The sequence below is a fragment of the Lynx canadensis genome, chromosome D3 (genome assembly GCF_007474595.2).
Source record: "Lynx canadensis isolate LIC74 chromosome D3, mLynCan4.pri.v2, whole genome shotgun sequence".
NCBI classification, from domain to species: domain Eukaryota; kingdom Metazoa; phylum Chordata; class Mammalia; order Carnivora; family Felidae; genus Lynx; species Lynx canadensis.
The window spans coordinates 34,300,602-34,318,693 of record NC_044314.2 but is presented as its reverse complement, the minus strand read 5'-3'; positions in this window follow the sequence as shown (position 1 = coordinate 34,318,693).

The following is an 18,092-nucleotide window of genomic DNA, read 5'->3' as shown; positions in this document are numbered from 1 at the left end:
TGGGTAGCAAAATAGTATCCCCTTTTTAAAGTCAAGAAATAGAGAAATAGTGTTTAAACAAATTTCTGTAAACTGACATGGATAAGTTTTTTTTTTTTTCTTCAATGACTGATTTAAATTAGAGTCTTCCTGCTAAAGCAAAAAATAAAAATAAAGAATCATGAAAATGAGGGTTTCCAATTTCACAACTTCCAACCCACGCTTTGCCTCACCACCCTGGTTTCCTTTTGAGAATTTGTCTTAGACAGATGGTAGTGAGTTAACAAGTCTAGACTGTGGGAGTATATATCTGCATTTGCATCTATATTATTATATAGAATAATTTTTCACTGAAATGGCATGCATCATTGGGACGAGCTCCAGGACTTTACGACTTCTCTCTACTCAATTGAGTATGGCGTGTGTACAATTCACTCTGGCCACTACAAAAATTCCACCACAGCTGGAATGGAGAGCAACAGCTGCAACATGGCACGACAGTTTAGAATCATAAATGAAGAAGACAGCCTTCAATGGACACTGCAGGGGGAATTTAAAGCAAAAGGAAGCAATTAGCTGAACTGGAGCAGAGCCAGGAAAGCAAGACAAAATTCTTCCCCCAACTTTGGGAAGGAGAATGCAATATATGATGCATGAGCATGTTCCCAATCTAGGCTCACAGACAGGCACTGGGAACAAGGATGGACTAGTCATAAAGTGATCCCATGTGGCCTGGGAAGGTGGAATGGGTTCCTGAGCTAACCAGAATACCTTCAGTTTTCCTCAATAGGCCTCTTAGCCAGGTACGCACCCAGCCCCAACCTTGTTTGGTTTATGAGATCTGACAAGATCACAGTTTGAGGGAGGAGGTCTGTAACACTCTCTGACAGTGGTTGACTTGGCTTTTAATAGAAATGGGCAGACATGTAGAGACCTTGTGCATTTGAACACACAAGATCGGCCAGCTTTCATCGCAGAAGCTTCAGAGCCTCTCTGTGGCAGCTGGAGTGGAGACCTATGAGCTGATCTGGAAAATGCGTCTTTTCTTTCTAATGGGAGCCACCACATTGCGTTCCTTTAATTACATCATGTCATGTCGTGTTCCCGTGTGAAATGACACAGAGGAACACGTGGTGACCTGGGATAACTGTGATGAATTGCATCCCGAACAGAGGCCGGCTTTGAAAGGCATCTGATGTGGAGAAGCAGGTACTTCATATGTCTGTGGGAGTCATGGATGATTTTCTCATTGCATATCTCAAATATTTAATGATAAGATTATGTGTGAGCAACAGAGGGCTTTTTGCCAAATCTTATTTTTTATTAGTGAAGTATAATAATTTTACACTGAAAATAATAAAAATTATAATTATTAAGTAAATAAGAGCAGCTACTTTCAAAGGGATTAATCTCCCATAATCGGATTAGATGATGGAACTAACATCAGAGAGGAGTTCATTCTAATAGTTGTTTGTTTCCTGAATTTGAAATTAAAAAAGAGGATGAGAGAAAGTAACAATTGTCTAATCAGCCATTAGGTAGGATTTTTTTACAATAAGTTTCTTTGAAGTTCTAATAAAGGCTAAAAACTAATATCTAGATCCGCCCTGTACAATACAGTAGTCACTGGTCACATGAGGCTATTTAAATGTAAATCGACTGACAAAATTAAAGTTTCAATTCCTGGGTTGCAGTAGTCACATTCCAAATGCTCACTGGTGACATATGGCAAATGGATGCTTTATTAGATAGTACAGACGTAGGGGTGCCTCAGTCAGTCAAACATCCAGCTCTTGATTTCAGCTCAGGTTGTAATCTTATGGTTCATGAGACTGAGCCCCACATCAGGCTTTGTGCTTGGGATTCTCTCTCTCTCCCTCTCTTTCTCTCTGCCCCTACCTTTCTTATGTGTTTTCTCTCTAAAAAATAATATATATATATATGTATATATATATTTTTTTATTTATATAAAACAGAAAAATTTGCATCTTGCCACCATGGAATTGCATGCTTATTTTCTCATAGCCTACTATTATTTGTAAATTTTATGTTTTCCCCACTAAAATGTCAAAAATGCAGATTCCCATAGAATGCAAATAAGCACCATCTTTACGTAAAACCATTTGGGAATTAGTTTCCTTGTTCTCAACAGAATGGAAAGCTCCATGTGGAAAGCACCTTTACTTGTCCCCTATAGAGGGATCAGGGTATCTACAGACTTTTAGCTACAGACTTTTTAGTTGTTCGTATCTTACCATTTCTGAGACATGGCATTCATAATTTAACTATCAGATTATGACCTACCAAAGATGTAAAAACATCAGTCCACTTTTCTTACACGAAAATGGGAATAATGTTTATTTTTAAAAAAATGTATTTGTAAAATATCCCTCCATGCAATAAAAGCAAAGTTTTGGAAATCATATCCAAAAAAGAAGAATAGTACTAAATCCCGCGTTCTTTCTATCTTTCTTTTTTTTTTAATTTTTTAATGTTTATTTATTTTTGAAAGAGACAGAGATGGAATGTGAGTGGGTGGGGGCAAAGAGAGAGGGAGACACAGAATCCGAAGCAGTCTCCAGGCTCCGAGCTGTCAGCACAGAGCCCGATGCAGGGCTAGAACCCACGAACCGTGAGATCATGACCTGAGCCAAAGTCAGTTGTTAACCGACTGAGCCACCCAGGCGCCCCCCACATTCTTTAAAAATGCTTATATTTGCTCCCCATACAAGCTTTGGAGATTGTTAGAGAAAATATTTTTTCCCAACTCACAGAGAGTAAAAATGGTCCCCACCTGTTTCCTCCTGAAGTTAAGTCAACAGTAAGTGCACTACGTGGTAACAGACTCAGGACTAGAAAACAGATACTCTGACATGGATATAGGGTTCTTCCTAGGTAGACTGCTTTTGTCACCTTGAAGACAGCTTTGAGAATCTCAGGAGCACAGAATCTGTACAGAAAAAAAAAATGTGGTTTTATGAATTTAATAGTGAATAACCCGGCTGTGGTCTTCAGACTGCCTTCTTCTTCTCTGTGGAAAGGCATTAAATGGCTTGGGCAGGCAAGGGTGCTGCTTCTCTCCTGAAACTCATTACTGTCAATAATGTTATTTTATTACTAAGCTGTGGCTAACTTTTGAATATACTAAATGAGTATAGGAAACTGTATGACTTACTGTGCCTTTAACATTTTATACTTACAAGCTAGAAACTGTTTGAATGTGGTGGGTAAGGGTGAGGCATTGTACTGTAGCTGGAAAAAAATCAATACCTGCTCCCGAGATAGGGTACTTGACTAGAAAGGATATTGCAAGATACAAAAGAGCAGATATGAAATACTATTTCTCTGAAGGTTTTTTTTCTTTTTTCTTTATTTTTTTTTTAATCTTATTGCATCAGCAGCACCAGATCAGGTAGAGACCTACAAAGGCATCATAATTCATTGGTGATGTTTTGAGATTATTTGAATTTGTATGACTTGCAAATTATATATTAGTTCCTGAGATACCCCTCTCTCTCTGGGATTTAGCATTTTTTTTTTAATTGGAATATGCTGTGAAAGTTAACTGATTGAACTTTACACGGTCACCTATTTAATCTCTCACTCCGAGTCAGCCTAGTAAATTTGGCCTAGTTTATTTCATCTCTTTGGGCTTCAGTTAACTCATCGAGATAAAATAATCTGAATATCAACCCTTAAGTCCCAGCTCTATAATTCTGTGATTTTGTAATTTCCTAAATTGACCATCCCTTCTCTGTTTCCTCTTGATTTTGTGGAAATGTTGGGACTCAGTTAGGAATCTCTCATTCAGACTCAAGCCTACATTTACACCAATGTATGCTATCCAATACCTGCCCAGCCAAATCCACCTTTTTGGCAACATCTTCAGGCTGAGCCTGTCCTGCTCTAGAGGGCAATATTAATGCCAAACCCTGACCTTTACCTTCTTGTTCTGCTTCTCTGAGATTATCATCCCTTAAATCAAAATAAATTCTGGGCTATTGGCCTAGTTTATAAAATGTTGTTAAAAGACATTGAAGAAGACACAAAACACTAGTTTGTAAGAGATCACAGTGCCATCTCCTAGGACACTTCAGACTTTTGCAGTGGTATTTTTGATCGACACGATGATTGGAGACACTATTAGATGTGATGGTCGTGGTTCAGAGGTGATAGCTATTTTGTAATAAGAATATTTCTCTCACATTAACATTCATTGAAGAAAGCTGGAGTGACCATTTTAATAGCAAACAAAGTATGTTTCAAAGCAATGGATATTACTAGAGATAATAATAGTAATCAAGGAGTTAACCAAGAAGACTTAATGATAATATATGTTTGCACACCAAAAAAGAGATCCCCCAAATGCAGGAGGCACACACTGATAAAACTGCAAGGAGGAAAAGACAAAAACTACAGTCACAGTGATATTCTAATACACTATTCTTTTTTTTGTTTGGTTTGTTTTTTGTTTTTTGTTTTTTGTTTTTTTTTTAATGTTTATTTTTTTAAATATATGAAATTTATTGTCAAATTGGTTTCCATACAACACTAGTGCTCATCCCAACAGGTACCCTCCTCAATGCCCATCACCCACCCTTCTCTCCCTCCCACCCCCCATCAGCCCTCAGTTTGTTCTCAGTTTTTAAGAGTCTCTTATGCTTTGGCTCTCTCCCACTCTAACCTCTTTTTTTTTCCTTCCCCTCCCCCATGGGTTTCTGTTAAGTTTCTCAGGATCCACATAAGAGTGACAACATATGGTATCTGTCTTTCTCTGTATGGCTTATTTCACTTAGCATCACACTCTCCAGTTCCATCCATGTTGCTACAAAGGGCCCTATTTCATTCTTTCTCATTGCCACGTAGTACTCCATTGTGTATATAAACCACAATTCCTTTATCCATTCATCAGTTGATGGATATTTAGGCTCTTTCCATAATTTGGCTATTGTTGAGAGTGCTGCTATGAACATTGGGGTACAAGTGCCCCTATGCATCAGTACTCCTGTATCCCTTGGCTAAATTCCTAGCAGTGCTATTGCTGGGTCATAGGGTAGGTCTATTTTTAATTTTTTGAGGAACCTCCACACTGTTTTCCAGAGCGGCTGCACCAGTTTGCATTCTCACCAACAGTGCAAGAGGGTTCCTGTTTCTCCACATCCTCTCCAGCATCTATAATCTCCTGATTTGTTCATTTTGGCCACTCTGACTGGCGTGAGGTGATATCTGAGTGTGGTTCTAATACATTATTCTTAACAGTTGAAAGAACAAATAGAAAATCAAGTAGACTTAAACACCACCTATCAACTTAATCTAATTGATATTTGTAGAACATTCTACCCAACAACAGCTGAGTACATACTTGTTTCAAGTGCACATAGATCATTTACCAAATAGACCATATACTGGACCATAAAACAACTCTGAATAAATGGAAAAGAATTCAAGTCATATAAATTATGTTCTCTGATCACAATGGAATTAAATTAGAAATCAACAACAGAAACATGGCTGGAAAGTCTCCAAATGTCTGCACACTAAATGACATGTTTCCAAACAACCCAAGGGACAAAGAAAAAAAAAATAAAATAAAAATTAGAAAATACTTTTAGTTAAATGAAAATCAAACACAACATATCAAATTTCTGTAATGTCACTAAGGCATGACTTAGGGAGGTATTCAGAGTAATAAACAATTGTATTTAAAAAAGTTATCCATACTAAGCTTTCACCTTAAACATCATACAAAAAGACAAATTACTTTAAAAGTAAGCAAAAGATAGAAATAGTATCCATGAATATGCAAATACATGAAATAGACAAAACAACAATAAACCAAAGTTAGTTCTTTGAGAGTATCAAAATAATGAATAAAACTTTAGGCAGACTTATTAGGAAAAAGGAAGACAGTGAAGGAGGACACAAAGTACTAGTATTAGGAATAAGAGAGATAACATCACTATAAATTCTACAAATATTTATAATAAGGAGGTGTTATAAGCAACTTGATACCCATAAATTGGACACCTTACAGGAGGTGGAGAAATGCATTGAAAGATACAAACTACCAAAAGTTTCTCAAGAGAAAATAAACTAAATAGTCTTATTTATGACACAAATATTACATTTATAGTTTGAAGCTTTCTCACCAAGAAAACTGCAGGCAGAGATGACTACTTCGGTGATTTCAAAATTATTTAAGGAAGAATTGATTCAATTTCATACAAACGTCTAATAGAAAGTTGAGGGTAACTTGATATTACCCACCTCCATCTATGAGGCTAGCATTACTTGATGATAAAACAAGACAAAAACATTACAAAGTAGAAAACTACAAATAAGTATCTCTGAGAGACATAGATGCAAAGATTCAAAACTATGGAACATTTAGAACTTAAAAGAACTGCTTTGTGATTTGAAATTAGGCAACAATTTCTTATTTAATACAAGAGAACAAAATATAAAAGACAATTTCATTTGGACTTAATCAAAATTAAGAACTATGCTCTTTGACACATACTGCTGAGAAAATGAAAATATAAGCCCAGTTTTCTCTTGAGAGAAAATAAAAGCAAAACATATCTCTAATATAGGACTTCTGTTTAGAAAACATACCCACAACAAAGAAAAAAAAAACCTCCTAAAATTCAATAAGAATGGAACAATCAAGTAAAAATACGGGCAAATGATTTGAGTACGCACTCCACCAGACAAGATGTATGGTTGACAAATAAGTACAGGAAAAAAAATACTTAACAGTATTTGTCATTCCAAAAAAAATGCAATTTAAAACCACAATGAGAAATCACTGCATACCTATCAAAATGTCTAAAATTAGAAAAAGATTAATCACGTGGTAGAACTGAAACTCTCATACTCTACTTGAGGGGATATGAACAAATGGTACAACTACTTGGAAAGCAATCTGGCAGTCTTCTAAAAAGTTAAGAGTGCATTTGCTATATAACTGACATTTCATTCCTAAGTATGTACCCATGAGAAATTATGAAAACACATGTCCACACAAGGACTTGTACATGAATATTCATATCAAGTTTATTTGTAATAACCAAAAAGCTTAAGCAATCCATTTGTTCCCCAAAAGGTGAATGGTTAAACAAATTGTGGTATATCTATGCAGTAGAATACCACTCAGGAATAAAAAAAGAAGGAACTATTGAGGCAAACAACACTGAAGAATTTTGAGCTAAGTGTGCTGACTGAAAGAAAACAAATTAAAAAGAATACATATTGTATGAGTAACATTTAATTAAGATTTTAGAAAATTCAAACTAATCTATAGTGAGAGAAAACCAATAGATTTTTACCTGAGGATCAGACAAGCCCAGGGGGGCAGGAGGGAGGAATTTCATAGGAGCACAAGGAAATTCGGCAGAGTGATATATCTTGATTGTGGTTATGATTTCATTTGTGTATACATATTTCAAAACTTGTCAAATTGATTGTACTTTATAAATATATGCAGTTTGTTGTATGCCCGTTGTATGTACTCTATACAGTTGTTAAAAAAGAGTGACTCCTTTTCAAATCATTTTAAAATTTCATATATCTCTTACTCAAACCAGAAAAGGACAGATGGTATATGTTAAGAAAAAATGACTAACAATAGGTATATCAACTAAAATTCAAAAGAAAATGCGATTTACTTTACTTAAGAAATAATGTATGGTAATTGCTATGTACATGTCACCCTTCTAAAATTTATAAAACATTGTGTCACACAAATCTTCTGTTACTCTTATGAAAGATGGGCTATTATTTTCATCAGACCTATTTTATATGTGAGGAAACTGAAGTACAGAGAGGTTAAGTAAGTGATTCAAAGTCAGTTAGCTGAAAAGTAATAACTCCAGTATTGGAACCCATAGCCAGTAGGACTTAAGAGTCCATCTATGGAACACTGTAATATACAGTCTCTCTCATAGCAGTGAATGGATTCTTGCAGTCTGTTCAAACATACACACATGTCTATTGGAGCATATCCTGGGAATATAAGAATGTTTTCCAGTTTAGAAATTTATGAATGAAATTCTCCACTTGGCTCACCAGTTAGATCAAAGGAGAAAAAACTATATTCTTATTTTAAATGCAGAAGTCTTTTATACTATTCAACAATGCTTTATGATTTAAAAGGTGTTATCTTTTAACAAACCTTTCCTCTTAAAGAATATCTACCCAAAACTGTAAAATAAATGTATTTAATGGTAAAAAGTTTAGAAGTCAACTTTAATTTCAGAAACAAAAAGAATGTACATTGTCACCACTTGAATTCAATGTTGTACTGAAAGACTTTGCCATTGCCATTATATGAAAAATAAATAAATAAAGCATAAAAAGATCAGGAAGGTAGGAGAAATTATCATTATGATTGTTTATACAGAAAATCCAAGATAATCAATGGACACACTATTAGAATTAATATAAGAGTTTATCAAGGCTGCTTGTTTCTGACTCAATATATAAAAATCAATGTCATTCATATATTCCAGCAATTAGAAAATGTAATTTTAAAATGATACCTTATAAAATAAAACACATTATCTAAGATAACTGTGATTAATCATATCTGAAAATATGCCAGAATGTCATAGAGAAAATTACAAAGCTTTATTGAAGAAAACATATATTGTAAGATTGAATTTCTCCACAGTTATGTATTGATGGACTTCCAAAAGAAATCCAACAGTTGTAAATTTATCATAAAATTCACATGGTAGAACTAAGGTGCTTGAATACCCAAAATGATATTGAAGAATAAGTCTGCTACTGGACAGCAACACTTAAAATAATATGCCCGATTTCATCAATTCTTTTTTTTTTAATTTTTTTTTTCAACGTTTATTTATTTTTGGGACAGAGAGAGACAGAGCATGAACGGGCGAGGGGCAGAGAGAGAGGGAGACACAGAATCGGAAACAGGCTCCAGGCTCTGAGCCATCAGCCCAGAGTCTGACGCGGGGCTCGAACTCACAGACCGCGAGATCGTGACCTGGCTGAAGTCGGACGCTTAACCGACTGCGCCACCCAGGCGCCCCCGATTTCATCAATTCTAAGGCAAATAATTATATATCTGCCAATTAAACTACCTCAGTGTTTTTTAATCTCACACATGTGCACATGCTTACTTTTTATACTTACCGAAAGAACTCTTTAGGCTTACATGTATGTATACACATGTATCTTATGCATACATACAAAAACTAAATGAAATACGTTGTCTAAGGTCATATGAAAATGTTTTCCCATTCAGAGTCTGAATCTTCTGAATTACTTTTCCAGAGTCATCAGCATCTATGTTTTCCTTCCAATATGATTCTGTGTCATCGAGTGCTAGTGATTCATATTTCTTTAAAAGTGCTTCACTATTATCTTTAGAATATTCACCTAAGCTGCATATACCTGTTCTGATAAGTTTTGGTGCTTGTACTCTGTTGATCCTACCAACAAGTATTGATTGAACATTTTCAGACAACTACTGGGACCTATGTTCTTTTCTCAAATCCAGCATCAGCCTCTATATGCTCTTAGACCACTGAACTCTCAGGATCACTTTAGAAGTTAAAACATTTCTCCACACACTCCTCTCCATTATGGATTGGGGATTCAGTTTCCATAGCTCAAAAAGCCCACTTCTAATTAAGATGCTTGTCTCTATAAGTAATTCTCCCAAGGCTCCCCCTCACTGAGTATCTCTTCATGAAGAGTGGAAGGTCTAACCACAAACACTGCACTTGAAACCACTATTGCTTCAGCTCCCTTTCACAACCTTCTGATGTTAACAGGAAGAAAGGAGGCTTGCTGGGTAGCAGAGCCCATTCTTCCACCTTTCAAGAAGCTCCGGAGAATACCTGGCCTTAATTGCTTACTGTAGCTCTTGTGAAAACCATGGTTGACAAATCACACCTATTTGTCCCCAGCTTTGGGACCTAGTTTCTAATTCTAGAATAATAAGAGGGATTCCAAATCACCCCCCTATTCCACAAGTGTACTTACCTGACAGAATAAAGATAGGTTGTTTAGTCCAAGGTTTCTGTGGATAAGAGAAATTTTGAGAAAGCCAAAAATTCTCAATTCCAAGGACAAAGTCCATAATTACTTATAACCCATAGGTAGCTGTGCTAGACTTACCCAAGTATATCAACTGTTGAAGACAAAACATTGTAAGTTAGTTTCGTCCTGATCAAAGAGCCAAGAGTATGAGTAAACAGCTAGTGGCCAAAATGTAATCAATTTACTCCCTCATTGTATGTATATCAGAACTATCTTTGAAAAATGTATTTCTCCGTGTGCTCTCCAGTATTTTTTTTTTGTATATTGACTTCCTCATAAAGGAGGATCTTTTTAAACACAACCATTTATTTATTTTTTAATTTTATTTTTTATTTTTTTAAATTTACATCCAAATTAGTGTATAGTGCAACAATGATTTCAGGAGTAGATTTCTTAATGCCCCTTACCCATTTAGTCCATCCCCCCTCCCACAATCACTCCCTTAACCCTGAGTTTGTTCTCCATATTTATAAGTCTCTTCTGTTTTGTCCCCCTCCCTGTTTTTATATTATTTTTGTTTCCCTTCCCTTATGTTCATCTGTTTTGTCTCTTAAAGTCCTCCTATGAGTAAAGTCATATGATTTTTGTCTTTCTCTGAGTGACTAATTTCACTTAGCATAATACCCTCCAGTTCCATCCACATAGTTGCAAGTGGCAAGATTTCCTTCTTTTTGATTGCCGAGTAATACTCCATTGTATATATATACCACATCTTCTTTATCCATTCATCCATCGATGGGCATTTGGACTCTTTCCATACTTTGGCTATTGTTGATAGTGCTGCTATAAACATGGGGGTGCATGTGTCCCTTCGAAACAGTACCCTGTATCCCTTAGATAAATACCTAGTAGTGCAATTGCTGGGTCGGAGGGTAGTTCTATTTTTAATTTTTTGAGGAGCCTCCATACTGCTTTCCAGAGTGGCTGCTCCAGCTTGCATTCCCACCAACAATGCAAAAGAGACGCTCTTTCTCCGCATCCTCACCAACTTCCGTTGTTGCCTGAGTTGTTAATGTTAGCCATTCTGACAGGTGTAAGTTGGTATCTCATTGTGGTTTTGATTTGTATTTCCCTGATGATGAGTGATGTTGAGCATTTTTTCATGTGTCGGTTGGCCATCTGGATGTCTTCTTTGGAGAAGTGTCTATCCACAACCATTTATGGTTCTCATAATTCTAGTATAGTATTTTGAACACTTGTTTTGGTTTTTACTTTTAATATTCTAAATCTCAAATTCTATGTTATATTAAAAGGTTCATACTCTCCAAATAATAAAATATTTTTGTTGATAATCAATGGAACTTATTTTGTTTTACCTATATATTTTATACAAATGAAACCGTTTACAGGGTAATATGTCCAAGCTTCTTGTATCATCACATAAATTTAATCATTATTAATTTAATTTGAATAAAAGTAAATTCTAGAGGTAGGAAAAGAGTTATTCAGTCAGGATCTCTATCTCTTTTTTTCTCTCTTCTCTCTCATATTATACACTATACATGTATATACAATTTGATTAAAATATGTGTATATTCAATTCACATAATATGATAATAATTTAATAATATATAATAGAGAGAGAAGACAGAGAGAGATCCCTCTCTCAATTCTAAAACAATCTATTAATTTTCAAGTCCAATTAAGTGATAGATATTCACTAATGTGGTTAAAATAGTTCTGATTTATAAGAAATCAAATGACATATACTTCCTGAGTAAAGTATCTATTGCATTTGGGATAGAAACATATTCTAACATTCTATGCAAGAATATTTCATTTATCAAAGTGTTTCCTCTTAACTCCAAATTTATCCTTCGATACATGCTCTGCAACAGTGGTTGGACTTCCTACCAGCCTTTCTCCTTTACAGTAGCACAATGCTAAACTTTCTCATGAGAGGGTGCTGAAGGGACAATGCAAGAGGAAGGGGCTCTCCTGCTGGATTTTGACACCCTAAAGGGTGGTCAGCAGTGTGGGTGTACACACATCCTGTGATATACTGCCACAACATACAGTCCTTCGGCAACTTTGCAGCTCCAGCGTTGACCTGTGATCACTTTCCCACAGACCTACCTCCATTCTGGATCCTCTGCTCTAGATGGAGGGCTGACTAACAGAAGCAGCACTGGGAATCTGGGTGGAGGAGAAAGCCAAGACTGAAGTCAGGAGCCATAATAAAGGACGTGGAGCCAGAGAGGTGAGAGATGAGGAAAGAATTAAAGGTAGAGTTAGGTTCAGAGAGTTATAGCTAAGGAGTTTGAGGAGACTGTTTAGGAAACGAAGTCAAAGGACAAGCTGCAAAATAAACCCTTTCATATGCCATCAGGGCACACAGAGGCTGCTCATCAAAGGATCTACACCTGACTGAATCAACTCATCCTTTAGTGATATTTGCTGAACACATATTTTGAATAAGAGATTATACTAAGTACATCACAAGTCTCAGTTAACAAGAAAATGGGACATCCAGGAAATCTCTTGAAATTCCACCCAGCAAGATTTATAATTCTATTAAAAAAAGAATTGCCGTATGATCCAGTAATTCCACTTCTGGGCATCTACCCAAAGAATACAAAAATACTTATTTGAAAAAGATACATGCACCCCCATATTTATTGCAGCATTATTTACAATAGCCAATTACGGAAGCAGACCATGTCCATAAACTATGTCCATAGATGACGAGTGGATAAAGAAGATGTAGTATGTCTATACAATGGAATATTACTCAGACATAAAAAAGAATGAAATTTTGCCATGTGCAACCACATGGATGGATCCAGAGAATCCTATGCTGAATGAGATAAGTTATCCAGAGAAGGAAAAATACCATATGATGACATTCATCTGTGGAATTTAAGAAACAAAACAAAGGAACAAAGAAAAAGAGAGACAAGCCAAATAACAGACTCTTAACTTAGAGAACTGATGGTTACCAGAGGGGAGGTGGGTGAAATAGATGTAGGGTATTAAGAGTACATTTATCACCATGAGCATTGAGTAATGTATTGAATTGTTGAATCACTATATTGTACATCTGAAACTAATACATACACTGTATGTTAACTATACTGGAATTAAAATAAAAAAAATATTTATAAGATAAAAACAAGACAATGACTTAAATAACATTTAAAATAACTATTCATAGATTTTTCATCTGAATGCAATTTATATGAATTTATGTTGCAAAATAAAAATACTATGGTAAGTTGTCAGTAAATCACATATTGCTATTTTTAATACAGTTTCTGCTTCTGCGGTTTACAAGTACTTACATGAAACATGGGTCTGACCACGAAGGGGCATAGAATTGTATTCAGCAAAATGTAGATTAATTTAATAATCACAAAATGACTTGTTCAAACAACACATACCAAAGGTATTCAAGAAAGAGGGCTGGTATTGACTGGTATAATTACAGAAGGTTGGCTCCACTGAAGGTTTGATCTAAAAGAATTGGAACTTGAAGAAAAATTAAGTGTCTCTGAGGAGCATTGGTTAGAAATTGTGGAAGGATTGCCAGGACACCATGTAGCCTGTAGAGGAAATTATGGAAAAATCAGATTGGAAATATATAATAGATCCACACAGACTGTTTATACTGTTAGGAAAATTCAATTTATTATTGTAGCTGGCTTCAGTAGCTAGACAGTACATGACCAACTATTAAGTCCTTTCTATATTTTCTACATTTTTTCCATCCTTTATTGGTTTTCCCATTCTTAGCCCTAGATAGTACCTTTGCTACAAAGGTTATATAGCTCCAGCAAGCACTCTATGTTTACGATTTCTCTTTAATTTATTTGTGCATTGGCATCATTCCCTCCATTTTACAAGCAAGACTTGTTTGGCAGCCATTGCACGGGCCACGAGATCAGTCTCCGTGCCTGTGTCTCCAGATCGCATTGAGATTGCCTTGTCCTGAAACATCTCTTACCCTTAACTTGGCTGAGTGCAAGTTCCCTTGGCCTTTGATTTCACTTTTCTCTACTTGAGACACTTGGCTGTGGATTTGGCTGAGTGTTCAGCACTTTGCCCTTACCTATTAATCTTGCCCTGGAAAGCAAGACTTGCTCTCTGACCTCAGATGCAAGTCTTTCGGGGTGAGCCTGACTCTTCCTTATGCAGGGGATATCTTTTTGCTTGACATACCCATAAAGAAATCAATGTGACCTGCAGAACTGCTGAGGCTGGGAGATGGAAAGGGTCTTCATTAGGCCAATCCAATCTCTAATCAGATCTTCTCCAGCTGGCAGCAGGTGATGTGGAATTATTACTGGTTTGCTGATGGAGGAGGCTAAAGGAACCCTGAGGAAAGGGAATGCTTCTCTCACTCTCTTCCTGTTACCATGACAAGCCTCCTACCTAGCCTCTCCCTCCCACTGATTGCCAAGCCCCCGCTCTGGCAGCTTCTGAAAGTGCTAGTCCCTCTGGGCAAACCTGTCTCTAAGTTCTTCAAAACTGTTAGTCTCTTTGTAGAAACCCTTTTACAATTTCTTTCTTAACTAATTCTTAATGAGGTGGGATATTCCAACCAAACTTTAAATTGCTCTTTAATGTCCAGTTATAAAAAGCACTCTCTTTCCTGATTGTACAACTGTAGAAGCTTCTAGGACCTGTGGAATGTTCTTTTGAATATCCTCTGGCATTCTGTAGAGGAATTTCAGTTTTAGAAACATTGAAGAATTATATGTGGTGGATCCTGGTATGCAGCATAAGGAATCCAGCGAAATAATGTAATTCTAAGTCAAACACAGATTTTGCTTTAAAAAAAAAAAAACATGATTGAGATTTGTAAATTGGCAGTAATCACTTATGTGTCATCATTTCTGAGACTCTGCCTCTCCCCCCCCACCCCCAGCACACATGGCATCTGTAAGACTCTATAATACACATAGTGTCCCAGCAAAGAGCATCACTACAGTGTAGTACTTATCACATTATATCAAAATCTATGTTTTGCATATCTTTCTCTCCTTTCAGACAGTAATGTCTTAGAATGCAGTAAATATGTCATAGCCATCTTTGCACAATATTTGGCACTTAAAATATGCTTAACAAATATTTAGTAAATGCATAAAATATTGACTGGGAATTATTTCAGGAAAGGTGAGAAATTCAAATAGATCTGTGGAATTTTTTTCCAATGTGTATTTATTTTTCCTCTGGCTGATGACTGTATGTAATTTTCATTTATTTCTCTTGATTATTGTTATTGTGTACTTTCCAAATTTTCTAAATGAAACATCTATTATTCTGTTAAACCAGAGAAAAGAAAAGTTAAAAGGCAAGAAAAAGTACGCCTGTGGTAATATAGACAGTTTTACCTGTTCATGGCCATAATTAAGAGAAAGTATCTAATATAAGCAAAAGTTGGTTGGTTTGGAAATGTGAGTTGTTTTTCTCTCTTGCTACCATTATGTATGTGCAATCTGTGAGATACATGAGCCACAGATAAGGGTCTCTGGAGGAGGAGAATAATGGATACACACTCTTGATATTTTTAAATTATTTTACAAATCTGTTTACCTAAAAAAAAGTTAATTCAGTCACTAAATAGGCTCTTCTATGTGGCATACAGGTGAAGTTCTTTCAGCTTGTTAACTAGTGACAATTAATCCAAATGAGAGCATTGAAAAGCTGACCCTGATTGGGAAAGATTTTAGCATTGACCTTTGCCGTCAGTCAGTCTCTGCATGTGAATTCAATTTGAAGATGGAAATAGAGTTTTCTCCTTCATAGAATGAATGGTCCTGCATAAGTCTCCTCGAAGTCAGTCACCTGCACAATGCCTCAAAAGAATACTTGAACTTATTACCAAAATGGCAAGTTTTATTTTAATTTATTTCTGTGGCTTGATTTTTGCTTTTTGATATAGTTTAATGGACATCACTTTTGAGGGAAAGCAGATAGTTTACCTAAGACTTTTCCAAATGCTCTGTTAGCTCACATGCACAGGGTTGAGGCCAAGCAAAATGGCAGAATTCTTTAATCGTCACTAACACATAATACCCTATATATAACCACAGTCTGTCCTGGTAAGTTCAATAATTTACCATTTGTTTTAAGGACAAATTTGGGGGAGTTTTGGTTTTCAGCAACACACAAAGGATGTAATATGGAACTTAGTCCCTCATTTCAAGCATTACAAATGACGTGACCAATGAACTCTGAGGGGTCTTATACATATATATTTTAATCATGTGTTATAAAACCACATTAAAAGATAACTAACAATGTAAGGCAGCACACACAGAATGTCTGATGAGTGTTGAAGGCAGTAGGAAGTATAGCTACATGAAAGGGGATTTCAGTCTGAGGTAGAATTTCGTAAACACAGGGTAAAACTTGGAAAAGGAGGACTTCTTGATAAAGAAACAGCACGATCAAGAAGGTTATGTTTTGGGGGAGTGTGACTAGACTAGTGTAACTGGTGCAGAGGATTTAGTTTAGAAGATAAGTTCAGGTTCCCTGTGAAACAGTATGCAAATATGACAAGGTCGTATGTGGGGGCAATGATGGCATTCAGAAAAGCCAAGCTGTCAAACCATTTCTCTGTCCTTGCAAAAGAGCATGTCTGTCAGGGAGTTGTAAATGAGTTGAATTTGTGTTAAGTCTGGGCAGACAGGAGACTTGGAAACAATCCAAGGCCTGCGATTGAAGCTTGCCATCCATGGCTATCTTGATGCTCTTTCTTTTTTCGAGAATGGTTTCCGACCTCTGCTCTGATTATCTCCATCCTTTCCCTTCATACTCTAAGGCCCATCTCCTCAGCATCACCTTCCCTAACTGCTCTACCCTCAATGATCTCTCCATTTTCTGAATGTCATGAGTTCTGATGCTTGATTAGAGAAGATTTAAGATTAATTTAGCAGTGAGGCATTGCATGAAGTAAGGAGGGCAACGCAGAGTGACACGGAGGCCATTTAGAAGGTGATTTCCATATCCACGTGTGAGGTAATGAAAAGATTAACATGGATAGAGAGATTGCAAATGGGAAAAAATATGCTAAAGAATCAACATGAATTAACTATCAGATAAGGGGCAGGCAAGAACAGACGAAACCCAAAACCAGCTTTTTTTTAAGTTTGAAGTTTAACAATTAATTTGACACCATTAAGGGATTCCTAAGGAAGCAGAAATATGAAGGAGCGGGTCTGAAGAAGTGGTTGGAGGCAAAGGCCCAGGATATTAAAAAGGGCTGCGCAGGGTGGGGGTGTGTTGAAGCTGTGCGGCTGGGTTGAGATGAGCAGTTGGGATTGTGAGTCCACAGTACTTACAAGATAAGGCTAGACTTGACGATGTGGAGCGTATCAGGCCAGTCAACCACTCACTTAGTTATGATGTATTAATTGATCTGTAACTGTGGCTAATACTCCTTTGATTGTAAAGAGAGGCCTTGAATTCTTGCTGCAACATTCGAAAACATTGCAAACCTACAAAAAACACTGTAAAAACTGCGGCACAGCGTACACGGCAAAGCTTTCGGCAACATATTTTTCCTTTCTATTCATTGTTGAGGTTTTTTTTAATATAATTTATTGTCAAGTCGGCTAACATAGTGTATACAGTGTGCTCTTGGTTTTGGGGGGGTAGATTCCCATGATTCATCACTTACATACAAAATCCAGTGCTCAACCCAACAAGTACCCTCCTCAATGATTATCACCCATTTTCCCCTCACCCCCCCCACCCCATCAACCCTCAGTTTGTTCTCTGTATTTAAGAGTCTTTTATGGGTTTGCCTCCCTCCCTTTCTGTTTGAAACTATCTTTTCCCCTTCCCTTCCCCCATGGTCTTCTGTTAAGTTTCTCAAGTTCCACATATGAGTGAAAACAGATGATATCTGTCTTTCTCTGAGATTTTGATTCTAGATTTTTTTGTCCTCAACTCAGAAAGTCCAATCCCTAATTTTAATGTGTTTAAGAATTGAATCTGAGCTCTTACACAAACAGCTTCTGTTCTGTTACTGTCAGCTGATATGAAGGTTGACAGTTCAGGCCAAATAAGGAAGCAGGGGTTGCTGACATTGTTAT